This window comes from Balaenoptera musculus, chromosome 12 (assembly GCF_009873245.2).
Source record: "Balaenoptera musculus isolate JJ_BM4_2016_0621 chromosome 12, mBalMus1.pri.v3, whole genome shotgun sequence".
Lineage (NCBI taxonomy): Eukaryota > Metazoa > Chordata > Mammalia > Artiodactyla > Balaenopteridae > Balaenoptera > Balaenoptera musculus.
In genome coordinates this window covers 65,741,559-65,758,069 of record NC_045796.1, presented here as the reverse complement: position 1 = coordinate 65,758,069, position 16,511 = coordinate 65,741,559, and the positions used below count along the sequence as shown (strand labels likewise).

At 37.7% G+C, this 16,511-nt stretch overlaps 1 pseudogene; it reads left to right on the top strand.

Annotated features, from left to right (window-relative positions):
• The first annotated feature begins 686 nt into the window (after nt 1-686).
• On the top strand, nt 687-16,115 carry LOC118905013 (annotated as a pseudogene).
• Nucleotides 16,116-16,511: the final 396 nt, after the last annotated feature.

The window sequence follows — 16,511 nt, the reverse complement described above, 5'->3', positions numbered from 1 at the left end:
TAAAAAACAAGCCTATAAATATGCTATCATTTCAAAGAAAATTAAATTATGTTTCTACAAGCTTGCGATGGTGTTGATTGTACTAAAATTCATGACAATTGGATCTCCTAGTAGAAACACAGATACAAGTTCCCACATATACTATTATTAAAAGGGAAAAAAATGAGCATAGAGTAACATGAAGAAGCTGTACTAGCAGATGCTGTTCATAATCCTCCAACTATTCATCTCATTTTCTTTCATAAGAGATCTCAATACTGCTCAGATTTCTAACTTTCTCCACACAATTCAGAGCCTTAAGGATTGTACTGATAAGTTTTATTTGAGTGCTTAGTTCAAATTATCAGTTTTCCATTTAGCCTGAAAATTTCATGGATACAGTGACAAGATTGGTCTTAGGAAAAATTTGGAATTAAGTGTGACCCTTACCCTCTGTAGTGGATTAAACAGAGGTCTCCAGAAGATATGTTTATGTCCTCATCCCTGGCATCAGTAAATGTGACATTATTTGGAAAAAGACCTTGCCGATGTAATAATTAGGTTTAAGATGTCGAGGTGAGATCATCCTGGATAATTGGGCCCAAAATCCAATGACAGTTTCCTTATAAGAGACACAAAGGAGAGACACACAGAGAAAAAAGGAAAAGTTATGTGAAGATAGAGGCAGAGACTGAAGTTATGAAGCCATGGAAGTTAAGAAACTCCTGGAGCCACCAGAAGCTGGAAGAGGTAAGAAAAGTTTCTCTCCTGGAGACTTCAGGAGAGAACAAAGCTCTGTGATTACAGAACACAAATCTACCAGTTTCAGACTTCTGGCCTCCAGAATGGTGAGAAAACAAATTTCAGTTGTTTTAAGCCAAGCAGTTTGTGGTATTTGTTACAGCAGCCCTAGGAAATTAATACACCTTCCAACCTAAATAGTGTCCCAACATTAATTTACATGTTCTTTTTTTTGCAGTAAGCTCAGCCTTTCTAAAGCCAACACCAAGAAATGCCAACACCTGCACTAACCCGTCTCCATGCCAACAACTGCACTAACCCTTCCAACACCAACACCTGCACCACTCAGGATTCTCTTCTCCAACAGGGGTGAGCCAGCCCATCAGCAAACTAATTCAAGCAATTGGTTAATGGGTATAGCTACATCAACTGATTCATTACTGTGCTACCTTTTTCAGATGACATAATTAGAAATGAGACCTTTCTAACGGTCCCATTTTCATTGTATTAACAGACTCAGAGCAGGTCAGTGTTTAATAAACTCAGCTCTCACCACTTTGCAGAAGATGAATGAAAGAAAATATTTCAGTAACAGAAACATATTGTCTGGACTTCCCTGGTGGCACAGTGGTTAAGAATCTGCCTGCCAATGCAGGGGACACGGGTTGGAGCCCTGGTCCAAGAAGATCCCACATGCCGCAGAGCAAATAAGCCCATGTGCCACAACTACTGAGCCTGCGCTCTAGAGCCTGTGAGCCACAACTACTGAGCCCACGTGCCACAACTGTGGAAGCCCGAGCGCCTAGAGCCTGTACTCCGCAACGAAAGAAGCCACCTCAATGAGAAGCCCACGCACCTCAACGAAGAGTAGCCCCTGCTCGTCGCAACTAGAGAAAGCCCACGCACAGCAGTGAAGACCAAACACAGCCGAAAGTAAATAAATAAATAAAAATTTATTTTTTAAAAAAACATATTGTCTGAAAGGAAGTTGTGACAAGAGTAGAGAATGAGAAAAAGTGTGGTTCAAAGAACAATAGTTTTAGAAAAACTTCTCCAGGAAAAGTGGTTGTCTGGTCAATTAAGTTAATCTGTAATACTCTACTTTGAAAGTAAAAATATATAATGATTTCAAAATGTTATGTTGTTTAAAAATAAGAGGAAAAATAGAGTGAGAGAGAGAGAGACTCAGCTTGATCATCCCAGGACATATAGTGGTTACTAGTTTGGGTCATTGTACCAAAGTAGAAAAACTTTGGAGTAACACAGACAAATCTGTTTCTAATCTACTACTTAACTAGTTAAGTAATCTTCAGCAAACTACTTAGCAGTTTTAGTTTCCTCACACGTACAATAAGGAAATGATGCCTATTAAGTTATCTTGTGATCATTTGTTATAATTCATGTGAAACACCTGTACTTCTTAAATGCGATGTTTCCTATAGCCATAAATTCTCAGTAAATGGTTACTGTTATATTTTGTTATTTTTGTGGTTATTATGGTGGTCAGTACCACCACATGGTAGCCAGCATCCCCACTGCCACCCATTACATGCACGGAAATGCAATTATCTGCGAGAATATTGCTTCAAAATAAAAATGATAAAAATAATCCCAGCAGAGATAGCAAAGTGGAGAGGGCTATTGGTTCAGCAGTGGAAAACTCCTCAGAAAACTGAAGGAATTTATTAACATATCTAAAGAAAGCATCAGTCTATCAAATAGGGCACTGCGCAGCCTGGAAAGCAGGAAAAGGAGTAAGATTAAGATAAAGTTTGGCACTGATGTCCAAAGGTCCTCAAATATTCTGGTGCTTGAGGCAGAGTCAACCTGACTGTTGAAATGACTGTGGGGTCATAGCCTTAAAATTGTCCTAAAATGACTTAAAATGTCTTTGTCCTTTGGACAAAATGGTCCTTAGTTGTAAATGTTTGTATCAAGCTACCAACCTACCTTATCCTGGTACCATTAAATACTGGATTTATCTAACTTCCTGTACTGAGTTGAATGGTGTGTCCCCAAATTTCATATCCACTTGGAGTCTGTGAAGGTGATCTTATGTGAAAATAGGGTCTTTGCTGATGTAATCAAGTTAAAATAAGGTTATCTGGATTAGGCTGGGCCCTAACTCCAATAGGATTGGTTTCCTTTAAGAAAAGGGAAATTTGGACACAGAAACACATGGGAGAGCTCCATATGACAATGGGGCAGATGTCAGTGATGCATCTACAAGCCAAGGAACAGCAATAATTGCCAAACCCGAGAAACTAGGAAGAGGCAAAAAACAAAAAAAACAACTTTTCCTGGAGCCTACAGGGTGTATGGCCCTGCCTACACCTTGATTTCAAATTTCTAGACTACAAAACTAACTAGACTAAATTTGTGATAATCTGTTACAGGAGCCCTGAGAAAGCACATCCTGTTCATCAAGTAGTTCTCTGGACAAGTTTCCCAAGTAAGTAAACATATACATGGAAATATTAATACTTAAGTACACATAAATTTTTCCAGTTCCTGTCTCTATGATAACTATTTTGTATTTGCAAATTGGTATTATAGCTTTTATCCATCAACCTTATGAACTTTTTAAACACAATCTGCCACTGAAAGATAAGCCTGCTCTTATAGGATGTGGATAATAACAGGTTTCTGAAGGTACTATCCTATGGCAGGAGATAATGTTTGAAGCCCCTCTTTAGAGCCTCTAGGGCTTGTGGTCTTGCTCTTGCTGATCCCAGCTCTCTGATTGACACCAAATGCCCCTCCTGATACCTTTGTTGGCAGAGCAGCAAAGAATTTTTCTTTAATAATATTTTATTGCTACTTTCCCACTCAGAAATCCCAGATGGGTTTAATTACCACTGATGTACTGAAAAAGTGCTAAATGACAAAGAAGTCACAAAAATAGTAACACAAACAAATAAATGTTAACATTGGTAAACTTAATCAGACATTTGAGAATATAAGATTTCTTTTTCTAAAAGCCTATGCTTTATATCTCCATGAAATAATGTACATTTTGATATTTTGGACATAGCTGAGATGATGAAATTAAGAAACAGTTATAATCATACCAACATTTCAGTGGACAACTTTCAGATGAAACACACCAGAATAATACAAATATATTAGAATTTTGCCATAAATTTCCCAAAGAATCACTCTCACAGTATTATTAGATGGAAAATATTTTTCATTCATTAATGTATTCATTCAATCAATTAAGAGACATTTCTTGAGCACTTATGATGGGCCAAGAAATACGCTAAGTGCTGGAAATACAAAAATAAATAGGTATATGATCCATGCCTTCAAAGAACTTATTCTCATAGGGGAGACAGACACAAACAGATAATTACAGTAGATTGATTTGAGTGCTATTATAAAGGTATAAACAAAGTCCTGTTACTTCCCTGAAACAGAGAGCTAATAACTTCTTGAGGGAGGCAGGAATTGCTCATTTAGTTTCCTGGCAACATTATGCTAAACAGCAAGTATAATAGGGCCTATTGACCAACATATCTATACATTCTAACTAATTTATTTAAATCAATATTAGTCATAGCCTTTCGAATGAATCAAGTTCTGAGCATTTGTTTTTTAATTAAAAAGTAAATACCAGTAAAATTCACGTCAATTAAACCAAACTTCAGGGCTTCCCTCATGGTGCAGTGGTTAAGAATCCGCCTGCCAATGCAGGGGACACGGGTTTGATCCCTGGTCTGGGAATATCCCACATGCCGCAGAGCAACTAAGCCCACGCGTCACAACTACTGAACCTGTGCTCTCTAGCTGGCGAGCCACAACTACTGAAGCCTGCACTCCTAGAGCCTGTGCTCTGCAAGAAGAGAAGCCACTGCAGTGAGAAGCCTGCTCACTGCAATGAAGAGTAGCCCCCACTCGCCGCAACTAAAAAAAAAGAAAGCCCATGTGCAGCAATGAAGACCCAACACAGCCAAAAATAAATAAATAAATAAATGTATTTATTTTAAAAAAATAAATAAACTTCATTTCCATGCTCATTATTTTCTAAGAAAATCTCTGATAACTCAGTTGATTTATCTCATCGATAAATATTTTGCCCTGCACACACATAGATTTCCTTTACCAAATAAGTTAAAAAGTGAAGCAAAGGACTTCCAGTTTCAGTCTTGATGTGTAAAAAGCTTAAAAGTTATAACTGCCATTCTCATAGCAAGTAAAATCTGAAAAAAACAAAAATCAACAACTCTTCTTGAAACTATAAAAGAACTGAGGCAAACCACCATCCACCCCAAAATCTGGAGAGACAGGTGAATAATAGCCAAGATCTGTTTACTTGGAGCAGAAACTATAAAATGGTAGGAATACTTAAAGGTAATTTTGACAAATTGCTGAGATTAAGTGTCAAACTGAGAAACTACTGGGGGCCACAGTCACAGGAAGCAAACATATGTGTGTGTGGGTTTTACCTTCAGGAATCTCACCAGGTTCTCATAGTAGTAGATAGACAAATCTACTATTTTAAAAGACTTCAATACCCCTCTTATCAGTAATGGATAGATTAGACAGGCAGAAAATCAGTAAAGACATAGTAGATCTAAAAAAAACACTCAGTTAACTTGATCTAATAGACACTTATAGAATACTCCATCCCACAAGAGCAGAATACATATTTGTTTTCACCTCACATGGAACATTCACCAATATAGACCACAGGCTTGGCCAAAACAGACTTTAACAATTTAAAAGAAGAGAAATCATAAAAATTGTGTTTTCAGCCACTTGAAATTAAAAGAGAAGTCAGTAGCAGAAAAATAGCTTAAAAAATCTCAAAATATTTGGAGATTAAACAATAACACACTTCTAAATAATATAAGGGTCAAAGAAGTCTCAAGAGAAATTTTTAAATAATTAAATCAAAATTAAAGTAATACTTATCAAAATTTGTGAAATGCAGCATAAGCAGAATTTAGAGTGAAATACATGGTAGTAAATGCATATACTAGAAAGCAAGAAAAATATAAAAGTATTAAACCTTAGGAAACTAGAAATAGAAGAGCAACTTAAGCCTTCTTAAAGCAAGCAGAAGAAGAAAAATAAAAACTGTGCAGAAATCAATAAAATTGAAAACGAGAAAACAATTAAAAAAATAACAAACCCAAAGTGTGGTTCTTTGAAAAGTTCAGTAAAATTGGTAAACCTCTGTTATGGACTGAACTGTCTGTCCTCCAACCTCCACCCGCTGCCAAAATTCATATGTTGAAGTCCTAACTCCCAGTACCTCAGAATGTAAACTAATGTGGAAATAGGGTCATTGCAGATGTAATTAGTTAAGATGAGGTCATACTGGAGTAAGGGTGAGCTCCAAAACAATAAGACTGATGTCCTTATAAATAGGCAAAACTTGCCCACATACATTTATACAGAGAAAATGACCCAGGAAGTTATGCTGCCACATGCCAAGGAACTACCAGAGGCTAAGAGAGAGGCCAGGAGCAAACCCTTCCTTAGCACTTTTAGAAAGAGCATGGCTCTACTGCATATCAATTTCAGATATGGGGCTCCAGAACTGTGAGACAATACATTTAAATTGTTCTAAGTCATGCCAAGTTTGTGGTATTTTGTTACAGGGAAACTAATGCAACCTCTAGCAAGGCTAACAAAGAAAAAAAGAAGACAAAAATTGTTAATATCAGAAATGAAAGAGCAGTGATCACTACTGACCCCATTAACATTAAAAGGATAGTAAAGGAATACTATGAACAACTCGATGCCTACAAACATAACTTAAATATAATGGATCAGTTATTTGACAGGCACAATCAAGCAATACATCCACAAGGAGAAAGAGATAAACTAAATAGGCCTACATCTATTAAGGAAGTTGGATTGATAATTAATAACCTTCCATAAAAGAAAGCAACACACCAGATGGTTTCACTAGCAGATTCTACCATACATTTAAGGAAGAAGTTGTCAATTCCCCACAATTTCATCTAGAAAATAGGAACTGAGGGAACACTTCCTAATTCATTCTGAGACCAGCATTACCCTAATACAAAAACCAGATAAAGACATAACAAGAAAAGAAAACTACAAGTCAATATCTCTTATGAACATAGATGCAAAAACCTTTAACAAAATATTAACAAAAATAATCCCACAATGAATAAAAACAATTATACACCACAACCAAGAAGGAATTATTCCAGGTATATGAGGCTGATTCACCCCTTGGAAATCAAATAATGTAATCCATTATATCAACATGCTAAAAAAAAATCATATGAACATCAATTGATACAGACAAAGCATTTGACAGCATCCAACACCTAATCATGATGAAAACTCTCAGCAAAGTAGGAATAGAAAGAATAGAGTGAAACTTCCTTAACTTGATGAAGAACATTTATTAAAAAAAACAAACAAAATCCAGCTAACATCATCATACTTAATGGTAAGAGACTGGATGTTTTTCCTCTAAAGTTGGGAACAAGGTAAGGATGTCCCTTCTTTCGAATTCTATTCAGCATCATACTAGAAGCCCTAGCAAGTGCGTTAAGACAAGAAATTGAAATAACAATCTATAAAAATTGGAAAGGAAGAAATAAAATGGTCTCTGCGCACAGACGACATGATTGTCTATATAGAAAATTCCAAGGAGTGAACAAAACAAAACTTGGAACTAATAAGCTTACAGAATACAAGATTAATATACAAAATACTGGGAAAAATATTTGCAAAACAACACATATCTGATAAAGGACTTATATCCGAGCTATACAAAGAATTCTAAAACTCTACAATAAAAAAATACAAACTAATTTTAAAATGGGCAATAAATCTGAATAGATATCTCACCAAAGAAGATCTACAGATGGCAAATAAGCATATGAAAGCTGTTCAACATTATCTGTCATAACCTTCTGAAAAAGAATCAGGCAGTTGCAAATTAAATTAAGCAATTGCAAATTAAAACAACAATGAGCTATCACTACACACTTACCAGAATGGGTGCAATTTAAAAAACTGACCATACCAACTGCTGACTAGGCTATGGAACAGGAACTTTCGTTCTTTGCTAGTGGGGATGCAAAATGCTATAGCTACTATGGGAGATAGTTTGGAAGTTTCTTACAAAACAACACATTGTCTTACCACATGTTCTAGTAGTCACACTCTTAGATATTTACTTAACTGATCTGAAAACGAATGTCCACAAAAAAACATGTATGTGAAGGTTTATAGTAGCTTTATTCATAATTTCAAAAGCTGGAGGCAACCAATGTCTCCTTCAGCAGGTCAACGGGTAAACAAACTATGTACATCTATACAGTGGAATATTATTCAACAATTAAATATAGAGTTATCAAGCCATGAAAATACGCAGAGGAAACTTAAATGTATATTGCTAAGTGAAAGAAGCCAGTCTGAAAAAATTTCATATTGATGATTCCAATTCTGTGACGTTCTGGAAAAAGCAAAATTATAGACGGTGAGATCGATGATTGCCAGGAGTTTGGTGGAGAGGTGTTGAATAAATAAAGCACAGAGGACTTTTTAGGGTGGTGAAAGTATTCTCTGTGATTTGTCAAGTTCCGTAGAACTTTATAGACAAAAAGTGAACTTTAACATATCAAAAATCCTTTAGGAGATTGGGGGATCTGAGAAAGGACTGCAGACTGTTATCAGATAATCTTATATTTTTACAAAATATGAACAAATCACACTAAGGGAGTTGGGGGCAGGGGAAGGTGATGACCTACATAACTGGAAATGAGTGGATTCGTTGACTGAAGGCAAAAGGGATAATAAAACTGTCTTCCATCTGATAAAGTTGTTTTCCATGGAGGCGCAAGTTAACAATTATAATGCTGCTATACATGTATCCTGGAATTGAACAATTATGTCAATGAATGGTGGATGATGAGAGTCAGATTTCTCACTGTTCAAGTAGGAGTTTACATATAAGCAAGGAAGGAGGTTAGAATGATCCATGTGGTAACAGACAGGAGATATCAGGTGAACCCATATTTAGCTTAATATAGATACAGATGATTATATATAGAAATATTTACAGATATATGTATATACACAGGTTAGTATACACACATATATTTCTTTTTTCTGTCAACTAAGAAGGCCTAAAGCAATGACATCACAATAGCAATGAGCATACCTAACATACAGATCTTGGTTTCAAAAACCTTTCTCCAGCAAAAGGAACCAGCAAAAACTTGCATAAATAGCAGATTCCAGGACTGGGGCAGGAAATATACAAGACAAGTCTGGAATATCTTGTAGAGCCCAAAAGTAAGTAAGTCCTCAGAAAAACTTCACGATGATGGGGGCATGTCAAAGGGATATAGGAATCGACTGAAAGAGCTCCCAGTAGCCCCAGAAGGAACAATTTGATAAACAAAATATTTAAAGTAGTATAAAATACATATCCATGAGGCTATACTGATATTAATAAGTAATTGAATAAGTAAATGGAAGGGAAAGAAGAAACAAATTTTCCATGCAGAAGAATTACAGATAATTTATGAGATACTCTGCCCTAGAGGAAGGGCACATAACTTTCTGCCCCTTCAGTGTGGACTGGGCATAATGACTTCCTTTCAATGAGTACAGTAGGGAAAGAGGGGTTACTAACTTCACAGTGGAGAAACCTGACAAACACTACCTCAGCCAGGTGATCAAGGTCAACATCAATAGTGATAAATCGTGTTGACAGTATGTATTATTGATATAATATGATGAAAATGGCACTTTAACTCTGTGGTCTTCCTCCTAAAAGCCCGTAACTCCAATCTCATCATTAGAAAAACATCAGACAAATTCCAGTAGAAGGGCATTCTACAGAATGCCTGACCAATACTCCACAAAACTGTCAAGGTCATCAAAACTAGCAAATTCTGAGGAACTGTCACAGCCAAAAGGAGTCTAAAGAGACATGACAACTAAATGCACTGTAGTATCCTGGATGGTGCCCTGGAACAGAAAAAGAACCTTAGGTAAAACTAAGGGACTCCAAATGATATGGACTTTAGTTAACAATAAGGTCAATATTGGTTCATTAGGTGTAACAAATGTATCATGATAACATAAGATGTTAATAATATGTGAAACTGGATATGGGGTGCATGGGAATTCTCTGTACTATCTTCTCAATTCTTCTTTAAATCTAAACTGTCGTAAAAAAAAAAAAGTCTACTAAAAAAAAAGAAAGAAACCTACCCCTAATCATAAGAAAAGACACTAGAATTATTCTAATTTTAAAAAAGTGAAACAAGGATTATACCACATGCTTTTGAGTTCTCAATGCTTTTCTACTTTGGGGAGGTCCCCCCCTCCAAATACTCCAGCAATACAGGAACATTCTCAACTGTTCCAGTCAAAAATAGTAACTTTCAAAGATGGTGAAAATCAGTCACTTGCAGTCAGCTTGACTGTCAGCATAACAAGAAAACACAGCAGGTTAGAATTAGAATCTCTCTTCCTCCACCTTGTGTGTGTGAAAAATATACCCGTCTTTATTTTCCATAGTAATCTTGGGTGTTTTTATCTAGACATGTGTTAGCTGTGTAAGATAAATGAAGGGTGGCAGAAAATAAAGGCTTTAAGTTTAGTTGCACATCAAATAGTCCCCAGACATAGTCATTAATAACAAGATGCCTGAAGTTTAATCAACCGTAAGTTGCACTTCTATTTTTTTTTCATTGTAAGGATATTTTTTGCAAAATCTACTTAGAATAAGAAGAAATGGTTAAAAAATAAGATCAGTTTAAAACATTTAAGAGAAAAAGACTTAAAAAATAATATGTGGCTTCACACTTAACATCAATTGTTTGGTTAAAAACAATGTTAATAAGTTATTAATTATGAGTAACTGATAGAGTGATAAAATAAGCTATTAAAGAAATTTATTGCATATTAATCTTTAGATAAAATACAACATATTTTCAGCAATCCATTTTCTTATTATTCTAATAACATACAAGCTAAGAAGCTTTTCAGGAGCCATAACTGTATAGATATTCAATTACATTATTTTAAAGAGGAAGCTGAGGTAAATTGCTCCTTATCTCTCCTTTCTCTGACTGCATCCAAAGTCCATGCATTTTGAGGCCCAATTCTCCATCCACTTATCCACAATTATTTGTTTAAATGCTCTAGCATTAATTGAATTCCTAAGCTCTTACAGCTTGTAGCAGTCATCCTGGAAATTGCTATGCCTTATTAGGTATTATATTTTAATTTTTAGAAATTATATCACTTTTTAGCCAATTGTAAATTCTCAGAAAATCAGAACCATGTGAAATACTTCTTTGATCTAGCTTCCATTACCTAATAAAGTGCCAAACACATACTAGGCATTAAAGAAATACTTTCTGATTAATGAAATGATGTGATCTAATCTACTCATTGAAGGAAGAATTTGTAAACATCAATGTTTAGTAATATATTGGCTTTATCTAAAAATAAATCATGGTTGAAAATGTTTTGCTAAGTTCTGTAATGGAATATCTTCTTTCTTTATTTTAGCAAAAATCAAATCATGTTTGAATATTTTCTTATCATTTTAACATACAAAAGTTTATCATATAAATAAGATGTTGCATTTAAAGAACATACTTCTTTTTGATGAACAAGTTAAATATTAACAAAAACAACTATGTAACAGACAATAAATAAAGCCTTTATATAGACTATGTTCTCTGACAATTATGCAATAAAATTAGAAATCAATAGTAAAAGGAGTAAAAATATTCATGTCTCTGATCACCACTTTCCAGTAAAGGTAGATTATTTTTACCAAACCTCCTACTAAAAAACAACTAAAAATAAAGAATAAAGTAAAAGAATAATCTTCATAAAGGCAGCACAAATCTGATGAAATATTAAGGAATTCCCAGCCTGCAATCTAAGAACAGGAGAGAAAAGGAAGATTCTAATCCACCCTGCCATAAGGCATTTGCTCTGGCTAAACCTAGCTATGGCCTGGAAGGACCCCAAAAAGCCTAGGGACACCCATGGCGAGGACTTTGATTCGTGAGCCTACCATGTTGATTTGTGACAATAAAGGCTACACGGTTAGAGTAAGGTGAACCTAAAGTAAACCCTCTGTCACTTTGCAAGGGAGTAGGGAAGGAACCCATCCTTGAGTGCCTGTAAACACATGTAACTGTCATAGTGTTATACAGCTCCACTTGTCTTTGTTGGGAATGTCCCCAAATAATCACAAACTGTAATTTAGTTTAACATGATCCTGAACTGTTAGTGCCAGTGAGCTCTGGGAAGGAATGAATGTACTCTTTCTGGAGGACACCATCTCTATTTTGCCCTTTCTTGTGAAAATGCTCCCAAGAAAAATTTTATGATAAACTCAAACTGAAAAATAACCAAGCTGGCAAGATAATACGGCAACATGTATAAAGTCTATCAGAAACAACAGAAAACAGAAGCAGAACAAAAAACTTCAGATAATTAACTTAGATGCAGATCATTAAAACAAACAAAAGGAAGAGAAACAGAAAAAAAAGAAAAATAGGCTTACTTCATTATTAGAATAAAAATAAGCTTGGCGGAATCAGCATGTAATAGGAAATTATTTTTAAAATTAATACATACAGTATTGAGAGATCATAGCAGTAATTGGGGTGAAAAATATAACAACTGAAATTTGAAACTCAATGAATGAGTGTGGCAGCAGATTAGCCATGAAAAGAGAGAATTAGTAAAATGGAAGTGGAGCCAAAAGAATTCTGAAAGTAGCACAGAGAGAAAAAAAATGGTAGAAAACATAAGAAAGAGTTTAAGAGGTACAGATGAAGAGTTAGAAGGTCTAAAATACATTTAATTTGCATTCCAAGGTATGGGAGTACAAGTTCAGGGTACAAGAGTAGAGAGGACCAAGGGCACAGAGAGAAAAGCTCTGAGCCAAGGAGCAAGGCTTTGTATTTACTCCCAGTATCAGGGGGCATGACAGTGACTTGTGACTCAATGAAACAAACTCCTGATGTTTTCACCTCATCCAAAGCCTTATCTAGGGTAGCAAGGTCATTATTACTGACCCCATCAATTTTGAGGTCTCCTAACTCAGCAGTCACATTGCTTTCTGGGTTGGCTCATGAGGTCTGTATGACTGATTTGGGCTTGCACAGTGGCAACTATTTTTAGGAGTCCATCTTTTTTTTTTTTAATTGAAGTGTAGTTAATTTACAATGTTGTGTTAGCTTTAAGTGTACAGCAAAGTTATTCAGTTTTATATATATATATATATATAATATATAAAAATATATATTATATAATATATATATTATATAAATACATATAATATATAAATATATATTCTATATAATATATATATTTTATATAAATACATATAATATATATAAATATATGTATAATATATATACATATATTCTTTTTCAGATTTAAGATTTAGGAATCCATCTTAACTCTTGGCATCTGCTGTTATTACAAGAAAATATCTCAAGTTTTCTCGGTAGGAAGAGTGACTTCGCTATTTTTCCCTTCATATAAAAGTTTTTTATCCCAGGAAAGTCTAGCCTTGCAATATTCACATGATTTCTTTTGTTTTTCTAGTACCATTTTAACACTTTCTCTCTGTTACTCTTGCCCACTAAACTTTAAGTTGGGCTGTCTCTACTCTAGGAAGTTTTCCAGGTTTGCAAGGCTGATTGAATTAGTTTATCTACATTCCTCTGAGTCAGTTTCTTATTTTCTGATGGGTCACCTTTATCAGCATTATTAACTCAATCTGCACCGCAAGAGGCCAAATACCAGCCAATGCCCCATCTATAATTTCCCATGGGAATTGATCTCTCTCATGGATTTCTCCTGAAAGTGTCAAAGCTCTCTTACAGCAGCTAAGATCCACTGCAAAAAAAAACCCTGATGCCAAGTGAATTTAAGGTTGGCATCATAGACTGTAGGAGGGGCTGAGCTGTAAGAAGGCTAGGCTGTTACCATCCTTCTGAACAAGCCTTATGTGCCCGGCCCCCTCATCTCCCAAGCAAACCAGCCAAGTTTCAAATGATTTGCTCGGTTTTGCAACAGAGGTCATGAATATCCCTTGTTTCACCTGTGTGGGTGCACATCTCTATAACTGTTTTCTTAAGAGGATCAGAAACATCTGCCCTCTGCCACCCTCAAACAAATCTTAGTATCAGTTGTTAGAGTGGGGAAGACCTGAGGCTAACTGCCAGATTGGTAAGGAAGTCCTCCCCCAACCCCAGCTGAGAAGACAGTTGGCAACACCCAGACAGTGTCTGGGCATCTGTATTTGAACCTTCTTCATGGTACTCATCTTGCAACCAGCTCTCCAGTTCTTCCTCATCAACAGGCAATAAAGCAGAGGACCATTTATTGCCCAGTTGACCATACGATTTTGTCAACATGTCACTACTGAGTCCCAAGAATTTTATTCAAATCCCATTAGTTAGCCCACAAGGTCCATGTCTTTCCTCTTCCAAAAGGCCAGATCCCTGTAGGCATATCACCTATGTTGCCAAAAACCATCAACAAATCTCTGAGAGGTCAGCTAGTCTGCCAGGCTTCATGGATGCTGGCAGATGACACAAGGCAGAGATCAAAGGCGAGTTTATTGCAAATGCAGTACCAAAGTATCAGCATTTACACCATTTTTCCGAGCTCCAGTTCTTACAAGGTGACATGAATTGGGCCATATAGTGACATGAATTGGGCCTTGTATGACAGGAGAAGGGCTCTGAGCTTAGGGAACCTAAATATTTTATACTAGGATAAATATAAATCTTTTATACTAGGATAGTGAGCATAGATGCCCTTTCTTCTAGAAAGAGATGACCATCTCTATCTTCCAGGGCTGTAAGCAAACCTGTTACTTGCTTCAGAGGGAGACATTAACTCTACCATCCAAGTCTATTCGCTATAAAAATATCATTTAAAAGATCATCTGGGGAGGGCTTCCCTGGTGGCACAGTGGTTAAGAATCTGCCTGCCAATGCAGGGGACACGGGTTCGAGCCCTGGTCCGGGAAGATCCCACATGCCGCAGAGCACCTAAGCCCATGGGCCACAACTACTGAGCCTGAGCTCTAGAGCCCGCGAGCCACAACTACTGAGCCCGCGTGCCTAGAGCCCGTGCTCTGCAACAAGAGAAGCCACCGCATTGAGAAGCCCGCGCACCACAACAAAGACTAGTCCCCGCTCGCGGCAACTAGAGAACGCCCGTGCACAGCAACAAAGACCGAACACTGCCAAAAAATAAATCGATAAAAGATCATCTGGAACAAAGGGCAGTCAGTGCCCGTGCTTGCAAGATGTACAAAAAACAAAAAGAGACCCATGTAGAATTATCTCCCAATATATCACAAGTTAAAGAATACTTCAGGAATAAATTGTTTTACTCCATTAATTTTTACCACCAGAGAGCTGTTGTACCACTCTTTCTGTTAGAATTATTTGGTGGTACCCTGAATCACATGCACTTAACTATAACATGCAATGTGCAAATGTTTTTTCGTATTTTTTTCAAAAAAAAAAAAAGCTTGAAGCCCCTTTTGGAATGAAGGTTCTTCAGAGGTGGCTAAATAGTATCCATTATCTAAAGCAAATATTTTAAAAAGGGAAGGGAAGGAGGAAGTAGAAGAATAGTATAATGAGGTGGGGGGTGGGGCGGGCCCTGCGCTGTGGCGGGAAAGTGGCGGGAAAGCTCCTCCCGGAGCCTGAGGCGCTGGAGGCGCCACCGCGGACGCAGCTGACGTAGCGTTTCTGGCCGAGAAGCTCGTCACCATTACCCCGAACTTCAGTCCGGACAAGATCTACTAACTGGGGGCGACCTGGGGCTCTTCCACCCTGACTCACCAGTGGAGGTGGCCCTGTGGCTGGCAATCGACCCGACACCAAGATGGATGTGTTGGCTGCTTCCTCGCGAGTGGAGGGAGGTGGGAAAGTTGGAGAAGATGAGGGATCAAGGAAGGAAAGGAAGAAACGTTTCCCCCTACGCCTAGCCCTTAGTCCAGGGAACTTACCAAACTCCTGTGAAATCAGGCTTCGGACAACATCCCCGAGGCGCATGAGATCGGGACCCCGATGGAGGACGCGCGGGACAGTCGCGTAGCCAAGCTCCCGTGTGTGCTGACGCCTTCGTGACACAGCAGGCGGCCCGCGCCAGGCTGGATAACTCGACCTCGACGGAGGGCAACACCCGTGGGGCTTTCCTCCCACCAGCGCTCGCTCCCGTGGACAAACTCCGCACAGACCTGGCAGCCTTCACACAGCGCCCAGTCTCGAGACTTCCAGGCAGAGACGGGTTTGCGGAGGCCCGTGTCTGGGGCCGGAGGGCCGCCAGCGGTGTGTGAGCGCTCAGGAGGCGATCCGGGGACGCCCATTCCTGGGAGTTCTTGAACCACTTTAGAACGTCTGAAAAAAAGTGCAGTGGAGCAAGGAATGGATTTATAACATTGTTAGACAGCAACGGGCTTGTGCTTAGTCCTGGTGACTTTCTGTAGTTCCACATCTGTATCTTGGAGCCAGCTGTCCTTTCACGAAGGAAAGAAAAAAATCTTTGGCAAGATAAGCGGTTTTCCCCGGCGGAACCTCCGGTCTCCTGATCAGAACTGCCATGCGCAGGTGAGTGTTCGCCGACTTCACGTGTTGCTTTTAAAAGATGGAGGCATAGCAGGAGTGCGGAAGTGGGTAGGCCTTTTTTTTCTGTTTCTTTTTTTTTCTCTTTTTTGTTTCCTTCTTGATCCTGATCTCTTGGGCTAAATTTAGAGTCTCCTACAAAGGTTGTTCATCCAG